At 42.1% G+C, this 12233-nt stretch overlaps 1 long non-coding RNA gene across 1 annotated transcript; it reads left to right on the top strand.

The window, feature by feature from the left end:
- Positions 1–1184: 1184 nt before the first annotated feature.
- Positions 1185–6946, top strand: LOC118677315. Its single transcript, XR_004974369.1, has 2 exons — positions 1185–4571; positions 4679–6946. It is a non-coding gene; the product is annotated as an uncharacterized LOC118677315 (long non-coding RNA).
- The last annotated feature ends 5287 nt before the right edge of the window (positions 6947–12233 follow it).

Below are 12233 nucleotides of genomic sequence, written 5' to 3' on the forward strand. Positions count from 1 at the left end.
CCAGGAGGCTCTACCACTGATGAGCCGGAGAACTAACTCTTGGTGGGGTGATGTACCTGGGAACCCAAAACAGACAGGAAACCCACAGGAAGCAGCAGGTAGCAGATAGGAAGGAACAAGCCCTGATTTCCTCCTCCAGCCTCTGTCTTCCTCTAACATTTCCTATTAACAGGCCTTTATAAGAAGTTAACTGGCAAAGCAAACATGATGTTTGCAAAGTCCCAGCCCAGCATCACGAAATGGAAAATACAAAAGTGAGTTTGGAGCTGAAAGAAAACAACTAAATAGCTGGTCCCTTTTCCTATGGTGTTGTACATCTTCACATATCTTTTATTTACAGATTTCTTCTTGGACTTGCTTGTTCTGCTCAACTTCCATTCTCCTCCATATTTCTTGTCTCTTATTAACCTTTTATAATTAGCAAATATCAAAGAGCCTGTCATAGGGGAGATAGGAGCTACTCAAAATGTTTGCTGGATTAATGATAATACAAGAGAATCAATGATAAATGATAAGTGATAAATGATAAGTGACAAATGAAGTGCAGACTTCAGTTGCCATATGGGCTCAGTGGAGAAGGGAGAGACTACCATGCACTTGGGTGGCCCCTAAAACTTCACAGATGAGATGAGTCTTGAGCTAAACTATGATAAATGGGAAGGGTCTAAATACATGGAGAGAAAGATGCATTCAAGGTGGAGGGCGCGGCATGAACAAAGACTTGGAGGTAGAAATGAGCCACATGCCTTTGGAAGACAGGCATGGCTGTCGCTGAGGCTTCCATCAGGAGTGAGAGGCGGGCTCTGGATAGTGGCCCTATAACGACTGGTTATACTGTGGAATCTTAAAGGAGCATGGAATATTGTCGATAAAGAAGAGGCATAGAAGGTGTTTCAGGCATGAGAGAGTCCTGGTGAAGGCTACTGAATCAGAGTGCTGTGCAGGGTGGTAGGGGTAATATTTGTTGCTCAGGTCTTAAACATGTATGTGTAGCAGAATGGTGCTTCTGTTAACTGGAATCAGGAAATCAGAAAGAAAAACAAGTTCTACAATTTTTTTATTTTACAGAGAGGAAGGGAGAGGGATAGAGAGTTAGAAACATTGATGAGAGAGAAACATCAATCAGCTGCCTCCTGCACACTCCCTACTGGGGATGTGCCCGCAACCAAGGTACATGTCCTTGACCAGAATCAAACCTGGGACCCTTGAGTCCACAGGCTGACGCTCTATCCACTGAGCCAAACTGGTTAGGGCAATTTTTACAATTTTTTAATGGTTTTGGGATTTTGATTATATGGAATTCAATTTGAGAGTCCACTTGCAGAATCAGGGAAGTGCAGAAAGAGCTAGAAAATGAACCGGGGGAAGTCAAATTGTTTTCTTGGGGGAAAAAAAAAATTCAGGCCAGCATGTGTTCATCATTGTCTCTGCAAGGATGGGTAACAGCAAGATGTAAGCAGTGCGCATTTGGTTTAGTTTAGAGTCAGCACTTGAAATTAGGGATAGACTAGTTACCCATCACTTGACACTACCCTTGTCCCATTTCCTTGAATCTTGTCCAGGTCATCAAACTATTTTTTCTCTCTTTGTGGACCACCTTCCCTACCCTCTGAGAAAGAACCTTTGCCTATATTTTAAATTGTGGCAAAGCCTTCTATCTGTTTACTAGGTTTAAAACGATGAGATTTATTTCTTCTCCTTACTCTTGGTGCTCTTTCTTCTTAAAGGAGAATAAATTTAGCAGAAAAAAAATATTTCTGACACCTTCCGAATGGAATGATAACATAGTGTTGAGAAAACGAAACCCACTTGGTAATCAGACAGGTGGACATGTTCAAAATGCTCTAGTTTCCAACCCCTTTAGAGCATTCGCTACATATACACAAGGGGGGTTCTGTTTCTTTCTTTCCCTGTTAAAGCATTTCTGCTGTTTTTAGGAGAAGCCACGCCCTCTTGCCTGGGGCCTGGGAAAGCCAGCCTCACTTCTCTCACATGTAACTTTAGCAAACCACTGGGGCTGCCAGGCACATTGGAGGTCCTGTGGGGGCAACTCCGCAGAGACCAAGGGCAAGATAATCAGTCCAAGGAGACAGTTAATTTTAGTACAAAAGAGGTTAGATGTGATTTATTTCCAACACCAATGAACCAAAAGAGCTAACAATCATCAGAACAAAACACAGAACCATCAAATACTCCAGGCAAAAATGGCCTGTGTCAGCTGACATCGGTGTCCTCGTCATCGTTAGCAAGGGAGACAGGCTTCAGTGGCTCAGGAGCTGATGTGGACGACATGTTTAAGTTGTCTTTATAGGAAAAGGGTTTGAATCATCAGAGAGTTGGAGAAATGGATTTGGAGACAGGAAAGAGAATAGGAAAAGAAAAGAAGGCAAGAGAAGACAGGGGGGTTTTTATAATAATATCGTAGCTCATTCGTCATTCCCGTTCATCGTCACTATCTTCAGAAAGCATAGTGCTAGGACAGGAGCCATGCAGCTTGTGCTGCCTCTTAATCATCCTGTCTCAGCTGCTGCAGGAGAACCCTCTCCACGGCTACCTGCTGTGGAGCAGAGTGCAGCACACCCACCACCAAGCCCAGCCGGCTCCCTCAGAGCGTCTCGCCTCCAGGATGGACCCCTAGGCAGGTGAATTGTTCCCAGCTTGAGCAAGGTGTTCCCTTGCATTTGAGCCAAGGACTTGTCATAGGACATTGCTCATAGTCCCATTGTTGATTTATTCATTTCTGCAAAATAGCTTAAACAGCACCTCTTCCTGTTTCTGAGACTCACACAGCATCTGAATCTAAGGACTTGGAGGAAAGCCTCTAAAACCCATGTCAATGGAGGATGAGGGCTCAGACTGGGATGCACAAAGTCCTAGACCCTTATTTTAATGAGGGGAAAGCCCTGGATCCTTCCTGTCCTTCTCTCTAGGTCATTATTTACCAGAATACTTTGGGTCCTGAGTCCTGTTCCATTTAATCACCCTGTCCTTTCTGCAGTCACTACATCATCATGCACATAACTTCTGTTATTGCCTTCACATATGGCACGTTAAACATCCCTCAGTCTCCACCGAGTAGGACAATGGCTTAATTACCTGTGAATCTCCTGTCCCTAGATCAGCACTTGGTATATAATATTGAGTAAGTAAGTGAATGAAAGAATGAAAGCCATTTATATTGAGTGAATAGCAATTACATCGAAAACGAAGCTGTCCATATCGATCCCTGGCAAATAAGAAAGGAAACATTGTGAGACTCTTATATGTGTGAGAAGAAAAACTAAAAAACATCTTTCATCGTATGCAGAGAAGAAGGCTTGGGGAAATTGTTTAGACTGTTTGAACAGGACCCAGGTCTGGAGTGGCATTTAGATCTGAGCCCTCACGTGTCTGTGTAGGGCAGTGATTTTCAACCTTTTTGATCCCATAGCACGCATAAACTAATTACTAAAATTCTACGGCATACCAAAAATATATGTTTTTTGCCAATCTGATGGAAAAAAAAAAAAGGTACATTTTGATTCACTCACACTGGATGGCTATTATTGTGTTGGTTGTTGCCATTTTTAAAATTTGACAATGTAAGGCAAAAGAGGCTAGGGCTCCTGACTAAATAGTCAGGTGTGGCATGCTTTAAAAATTCGTGCAGCACACCAGCTGAAATCACTGGTCTAGTGCATGTTCCAAAGCAACGATTTAGAGCTCACGTTCTCTCTACTTCCAGACACTCCTTCCCTCTTCTTAAGTTTTCTATATTGCTCCTGCTGACAGAGATCATAAGATACCTTAATTGTTCTCAGTTCAAACATATTGGCCTGTTGTCAGACCAAGTATTCAATTGTAGGGTTCAGAAAATGCATTTCCAGTGGGCTTAGATTGGGCGGGCTACATACTCAAGGGGGAAATGATTTTAAAAATATCAGAGTATGTTTGGCAAACAGGAGAGCAGTCAACTACATTTGACAGTGGTTGAGGAGAAACTGGATTTTCTCCCAGAGGCATCCTGGGTGTCTTTGCAGCCCCTTCTCTTGAGCAAATGGTTACCAGCAAATGGTCACTCAAAGCCTTGCTAAGAGTGCTCATCCTTTACTGTATTTTATTAAAGCCTCAGGCATGTGCCCCTGCACCCTCTCTGCCCTGCTCATTGTTTTGGCTACAGAGCTGGGGAGCAAAGCTGGCATCACATGGGGAGTTTCCATGTGTGAAGGTCCACATCCTTCATTCACATCCTTCAAGGGTTTCCCTGAACATTTTCTGATTGTGTTTCTGAGTACATGGTGTCAACAGCTCTCAGAATTGTTAAGTTTTCTATTTATCCTCAGGCCAGGAAAAGGCACAGATCACTGCAGTGTAAAATTACCAGTGGTTTTGACAGTGACCTAGAAGAACTATAGAATGAAGAAATTTAGCCTTGAGAGCTGAGGTCCAGCCCCAGGCTCATCTTAACCATGAAGTTCTGCTCAATTATACAGGCCACAAGAAGTTCTGCTAGTCCTGAAAATATTGAACTCATCCAACTTACGCTGGGTGGTGTTGACTCATCTTGATGAATGGCCAGTTTCAGACACCAAGTACTGTATTTACTTGTTTATTTCCTTCTCTATTATATTCCTACACAAACTTAATTTTGAAAAGTAATTCTATGAGTTTTGAAAATTGCTTTTTATTTCTTTTGTAGGAACTCTCCAAATCAGCACAAACTCTTCTGAAGTCTTGAAAAGATTAGTTGGAATAATTAAAAATGGCCAGATTTGCTGAAAATAGAAGGAAGGAACATTTCTTTGGAATTGCTCTTGCACAGCCTTTAGAGAGACAGTGTTGTAATGGGTAAGAGTTCAGGCCTGAGAGCTGGACCATCTGGCTTGCACCACAGCTCTGCCACTTCCTAGCTATGAATCTGTGAGCACGTTACCCTCGATGTGTCTCAGTTTTATCATGGGGATGGCATAAAAATGTCTACTTCCCACACCTGTTGTGAGTTAATAGGTATGAAGCACGTAAAACTGTGCTTGGCACATAGAAAGTATTCATTAAATGTTAGCTACTATTTTTAATTAGATCATAACTTAGAACTGTTGCAGATGTATTGTGAATGTAGAATACAAAGTTAACACTGGGAAGTAGAGAAATATATACTGAAAAAGGGAATTGTGCAGATAAACATGGTACAGTTTAAGAGAGTTGTGTTTAAATTAGGAGACAATTCTTATGTGTCTCCTTAATCTATCAAGCATCCCTTAGTCAGATCCCTTCTTAAATGACCTTGAGCTTTCTACATCAAGTTCTTAGTGATCACAAACCTTGGTGAGTAGTCATGTCTTAAGTGTAGTATATTACTTTGCTTCCATGTTAACTTCTTCAGATATAACCTAGGTCCCGGTCACTTGTTCACTAACTGCAGGAGGTACACATTAAGGTCTCCAGAGCTTCACTGACCTTCCTTAGGAGATTGGAAGTCCAGTATCTCCAACCTTCTTCTCACAAAATTCTTTCTTTATTTCCACTCTCAGGTGCTTATACATCTTCAGCATGAATAATAGATTTCCAGGATTACAAAATCTCCTTTTGGAACCTTGAAATGCAGCATCAATTGTATTTTGGTGCATCAGTTAAAACATCCACTTTAACATTTTGTTACATTTACAAACCCATCCTTTCTACCTCGTCACAGCATACTGCATACAGAACATTTTTCACTCCCCAAGCCTCAATGTTAAAGCAACAAAATTAGGGGTAAATGAGAAAGGATACTAACATTTACTGAGTTTAAGTAATTTTCCCAAAGACTAACATAATTAGAAAATGGCAGAGCCAGAATTCCCATCCAGATCTGTATGTCCTAAACCCAGTTTCATTTGCTATAAGATGAGGTATTTATTCAAAACCTATCCAAGAAAAATGCTTTTTTTTTGTATTCCTTCTTCCTTAAACTCTCTTGATTATATTAGCCATTCTCTTAAAATGCAGTTAAATTTTTTTGTGTGTTTTGGGTAAACTCCCCAAAATGTCAAAAATTTAGTCATTTCCTTTTCTACCTCTTCTACCTCATGAAATGAGGATGAGTAACTTCCACTTTATAGCCTTTGAGGGCTTTAATAAAAAAAAAAAAAACAACTATAAAATTAGTGACTTCACACACATCTATTAACTTGAGGATGTGTTTATTAAGTTGGTTATATATATTTGAACTTCATTCTTTAAATTCAATTTGTCAGGTAAAATAAAATTATGTTAGTATGCATTTATAATTTATTTCTTCCCTGATATAAATCTGAATTTCAGAAACCAAAACATGGCTTTTGCTTCTTAACTCCTATCAGGGAAGACACAAAGAAATAGATCTTTCTATTAAAATGCCTTAAAACCAGTTTTTCTTCATACTTAGACTCATCCCTATGAAACTTCAGAGCACCAAGAAAAAAAGAGAAACCCCGAAGAGATTCAATGCAGGGAAAGACAGGTTACCTTTTGGAGGATGAGAATTAGAATGGCTTTTGACTTCTTATCCACAACATTGGATTCTAAAAGAAAATGGAATAATATCTTCACATTTCGGAGGGAAAATGATTTTGACCATAGAATTCTGTGCCCAGCCAAACCACCAATCAAGTAGAGAGGGAAAAATATATCAAAATATAGGAAATTATAGTTTATATTTCCAAAGAAGATAATTGAGAGTGAATTCCAGCAAAATGGAAAACATCATGAAGGATGAAGGCATGAGATCCAGAAAATAATGGCTCTACCCTACAAGGGAAGAGGGGGAAGGCCCTTGGTGACAGCTGGGCTCCAGAGCTGTCTGGATGGGAGCAGAAATTCAGAGAGAACTGGGTGGATGTCTCAAGAAAGAGATTGGTCCACAAGTGAAAGTACAGTGGTGGCAAAAGTAGGTTTGCAGTTACATTGTAACATTCTTTTGAATTAATAAAGTTATTATTCATAATCATAACCTGTGTGTCTTTTCCCATTTGAACAACTGTAAACCTACTTTTCCTCACATCTATATTTATAGAATTACTAGAGGCCCGGTGCACAAAAATTTGTGCACTGGTGGGGGAGGGAGGGTGGGGAGGGTGTCCCTCAGTCCCACTTGTGCCCTCTCACAGTCTGGGACCCCTTGGGAGATAACCACCTGCTGGCTTAGGCCTGCTCCCTGGGTGGCAGATGGCAGGCTTGATCCCTCGGTGCCTGCCCCGCCTCCCTGGGTCACGCACACGGCAGGGCTGATCCGGGGGTTGGGGTGCCGCCCCGGGTTGGGTCTCACATGGAATGCCCGGGCCAGCCGGCCGATCGCTGCTGCACTGCCCAGCTGCCCTTGGTCGGGTCACACATGGATGCCCTCCACCCCGGGTCACAGATAGCAGGCCCAGATGGCGGCAGGGCAGGCGGGATGGTGCTGTCCCGCCCTGCCTGCAGTATACAAATTAGCTGCCATCTTTGTTGGCAGTTAATTTGCATATCGTGCTGATTAGCCAATGGGAGGTGTAGCGAAGGTATGGTCAATAACCATGTTTGTCTATTATTAGATAGGATAATAATTCTAGTGGCCCAGTGCATGGATTCATGCACATTGAAAGGAAATTAATTAGAAAGTGGCCAGCAGAGCGGGACTGGGCAAGACAGGATGGACATGCCTTAGAGCCAACCTCCCGCGGGGCCCTCCCTGGCCACCCACACCTGGGGAGGTGCCACAGCTTGAAGGGCATCTGCACAGTCAGAGAGGTCCCTCAGGCAGGTGGGGGTCCCCTGGCCTAGCCTGCAGGGATTGGGCTGAAACCGGCTCTCTGACATCCGCCAAGGGGTCCCTGAGTGCAAGAGGGCACTCTACAAAGTTGCCGTCATACAGGGAATGGAATGCAAATGCAAGTGTGCGGTAAGCCAGATTCAGGGCCAACAGTGCCCCAGCAACAACATAACCCAAGGTCAAAGGTGGAATCACGGGTCTGCAAGGAATTGGGCTCCCTTGTTTCTGGTTGCAGGAGTGTCACCCGAGAACTGCTGCTGCCAAGTTGCCACAGCTTGGCAGCTCCTGCATTGACGTCTGCCCCCTGGTGGTCAGTGAGTGTCATACCTACTGGCCGGTCAGCTGGTTGGCTGGTTGGATGGTCGATTAGCCTTTTATATATATAGATAAACCTTTATTATAAGTTATGTTATTAATTGTTAGAGTCAACCCTTAGACAAACTCACATAAGACTTAATTATAATTACAGAAAAGAACATAAATGTTACCAATTTTGACAGTGTACATGTTCAAGTAGAGTTGACAGATATTGGGGTGTGGAATGGGGCGAGAGGTGTGGAGAAAGATTGAAAGACAGGGCCACTCCCTAACCGGTTTGGCTCAGTGGATAGAGCTTCGGCCTGAGGACTGAAGGGTCCCAGGTTTGATTCCGGTCAAGGGCATGTACCTTGGTTGCGGGCATATCCCCAGTAGGGGGTGTGCAGGAGGCAGCTGATCAATGTTTCTCACTCATCGATGTTTCCAACTCTCTATTCCTCTCCCCTCCTCTCTGTAAAAAATCAATAAAATATATATTAAAAAAAAGAAAGACAGGGCCAGCAATACCCTTATCAAATATATATATAAAGTTGCTGAAGTGAGAAATAGACATTGGTTATCTTATTTAACACTACAAATGTAATTGATACAAGAACCTAAGGTATAAGTATTAGCAATTGAGAAAGGGTGATAGATAAAGTGGGAAGTGGAAATGTAAGGGAACTAAATATCATTCATAGCAGGGAGTGGATAGTTATTGTTTAAAGTTGGTTAAAAGAGAAATAGAGACATAACCCTGTTAGAATGAAAACAACCACAGTAGGCCAAAGAGGCTAAACTGGAGAAGAAAATGATTAAGAAGGGAAGTGGCTTGGAGCAAACCAGGGACTGCTTAGAAGGTTGCCTGTTATCATCATAATGAGAGGAGATGTAAGCCAGAAATATTTACCAACTGGTTAACCCAGCTTTGAATGCTACTACATGTGGTCTAGGCTATACAAGAACTATCTGGAATAACCTTCTTGATTTGAATCCAAGCAATGAGGAATGGAAACTCATGTTTCTCTCTATCCAGCTATGAACTTTTGGTTTTCATGTACCATCTCCATTTTGCCTTCTCACTCCATGTACCACTGGTTTTACCAATTGTTCTTATGATTTAATTTGCAACTGGAAGAGACTCCTAAAATGTTGGAATTTCTCTTTCAATGACATATTTTATCCTAAGGAATGTGTTGGTCTGGCCTGAAGCAATAGTCCTAGGGAAGATAGCCAACTTACTAGTACATCTGATAACAGCGTTGCAGTAGAGTACTATAATCTGCTGACTTCAGAGTGAGCACATGGCACTGACTGAGACCTGGAAGGATTGCCAGGAGCTGGGATGGGAAAGCAGGGCACCTGCCTCATAACTCAGAGGAGACTAGTGGCTAGAAAGCGTTTCCCCTTTGCTCCTTCCTATAGTCCACAGCTGGGTGAAATTTTGCTCATAACTGAACTTCTAAGTCTGATAGTCTAGAGCAAATTTTGGCCAGATGACCTTTATGGACATTTGCATTTACTTTGTGAAAGTGAAAGCAACAATAAGAATTATAGGAATTTAGTAAATTTTAGCAGTTGCTTAAGTTTTCAATTTCCTTCTTCTTCTTCTTCTTCTTCTTCTTCTTCTTCTTCTTCTTCTTCTTCTTCTTCTTCTTCTCCTTCTTCTTCTTCTTATTCTCTTAACAAAATGAATTTTCAAGAGATTTATGTGTAGGGGTAGCTAAGAGAGCCTCACATACTAATTTATGGTATGTAGAGATTGGGAATTTTCGAATGAGCCCAGAATTTCTGAAGTCATTCTGAGACCTTCTTGAAAGAACACATGGCCTCTGTAAACATGTTACTATGTATATTCCATCATTTGCAAGGTTGGTTCCAACATTACATCAGAAAATGGGATTCTGGGGCTCAGAAGTAATGCAGAAGGTCATCAATGGGTCCTATTCACATCAATCAAATGGGAAGTTACTTCTAGGGTCCATTTAGCTTGGTAATAAAAGGAACACTATTTCTCTAATTCATCAAGTTCCTGGTTCTCACACAAGTCCCCTCAAGTTCTTGGCAGGACATACCCAAGACTAAGAACTTGTAATGTTTCAGCAGGAGAAGGAAGGTCCCTGATAAAGAGTCTTGTTTCTTACCAGCTTATAGGTACTTTTGGGATTCTTCATTTTAAGGCCCTTGGAACGCATTTCATTATATGTCACCATTTTTCTAAATACTGATTAGTTTTTTCACTCTGATGGAGTGGAGGTTGGAGATCAGGTTGGGAATTGCTACCAAACATCACTATGGTCTGAACTCTGTAGGGCTCCACCTTCGTCTCTCCTCACTTTTCTTTTATTAGCTGTGTGGGTAGCTCTTCTGTAGAAATCCTTCCATGCCCTTCAGTAGACTTGGCACCAAGCGAAACGAGATTTTCAAGCTCCCCAGCAGCAAAGCCTCGGGCTGTCACCAGGGAAGCTGCACCTGGGCTGGACCCATTTGTACTCATGGCACTGGGTCCTGCACTATCTGTGCAGCCCTAAAAATAACTCTCAATTAACATTGCATTTCAAGAATTGGAAAATTTCCCAGAAGTCCATTCTTTTTTTCCTTTTCTATTTCATTACATTTTGCAGTAATAATACACAAGCCTACAGAAAACATGACGGGTAATGAAAAAATGTAATTAATATAAGCAGTGTAAAGCATGTATTTTTTTCTCTGTTGTCCTTGCAGAAAATTGCAGCTTTAAACAAGCAGGATGTGAAAATGCATAAAACCCCCCTTTAATCTGCTGTGGTTTGTAAATATCTTATGCAAAACAGTTAAGTCAACTGTCAGATTTTTTTTTAAACATTAAGTCACATATTCTTATAATAATAAACTTTTTTTCCCTGCAGGACTAATTGAGCGATTTGGATAACTATGTTTAAGTGGGGAGGGATGGAGGGGATGGTGAGGATTTTTGAGAACAAACCTAAAAATGGGAGGAACCTGCGTTTTGGATGGCTGCTGTCTGTTGGATTCAGCTGAACAGCAGGTAAATGTGCTGCTTCTCTGTACATGCAATTTTGGTACAGGACTGGGAAAAAGTAAACATCCTTGCTACTATTTCATGCTAGTACACCCCATCCCATTAATCGAAATAAAGTGATAGGCCAACAGGCTGTGGTATATGCCGGCATTCCTCAGACCATTTTTGTTCACTTCTCTCTACCACTGTCAATATCGAGAAGTCTGTGACTAAAAGGTCACAACAGAATTTCAAAACTGAAATGCAAAATGCTGTTTCCTAAACACCTTCCTAGGCCAGACACAAAATGCTTATGGTGTGTTTGCATTTGTTCTTTCCTTCGTCCTTTTTTAAACTGCATCTGACATACGTCATTGGTTATTGTTTATTTCTGCCTTGTGCTGGGTTGTAAAAGTGTCCCCCATGGCCCTGGTGTGTGTGAACTTCCAGGTTTTCTTGCAGCTGCTGGCCTTGTCCCCTCTGCTCCCTGGGGTCTCTGGTGAAGGTAGGTTCCCCAGCTGAGAAGGAGTGCCTCCCTCCTGTGGCGTTCTGGGCAGCCATTTGGAGTCCCAGATGTAGGAAATGAAATAATCCACGCTCACATAGTCACAAAGTACCCATCTGGCACCCAGGAACCTTGCACGATAGGAGCACACAGGCGTGAGCTCACTTTTGTTATGGCATTTCATAAACAGAGCTGCAGCCGCTGGAGAAGAAGGACTTCGCGATGATAACAATCATTTTCCACTCCCCTCCCTTTCTGCCAGTTCCCTGCAAACACACACACACACACACACACACACACACACACACACACACACGCTGCCTTAACCTTTTTACTAGTAAGACACTGAGGCCAGGGAGAAAAAAAATAAAGGGAGATCCATCTTCTAAAAGGTAACATTTTTTTTTCCAGAGGGTCTGAAGGAGAAATTTCCATTAACAGCTAAATCCCTCCCCACCAGCTCTCTGTCCACATGATTGTTTTTATGCCCTCCATTCCAGGACTCACAGGCCATGGTGTGAAATGTGACCAGTCAGGTCTTAGGGAGCTCACTTCCTGTACATCACCCTAAAAATAAGGGAAAGCGGCAGTGGGAGGGATTTCATAAATCACACAACTACTGCACCGCTTTCTAGTTCTGAAACCAAATTCACAGGAGAGTCTAACAAATGACCTCAACACTTTTT

Source organism: Myotis myotis, unplaced genomic scaffold (assembly GCF_014108235.1).
Source record: "Myotis myotis isolate mMyoMyo1 unplaced genomic scaffold, mMyoMyo1.p scaffold_m19_p_2, whole genome shotgun sequence".
In the NCBI taxonomy this organism is placed as follows: Eukaryota; Metazoa; Chordata; class Mammalia; order Chiroptera; family Vespertilionidae; genus Myotis; species Myotis myotis.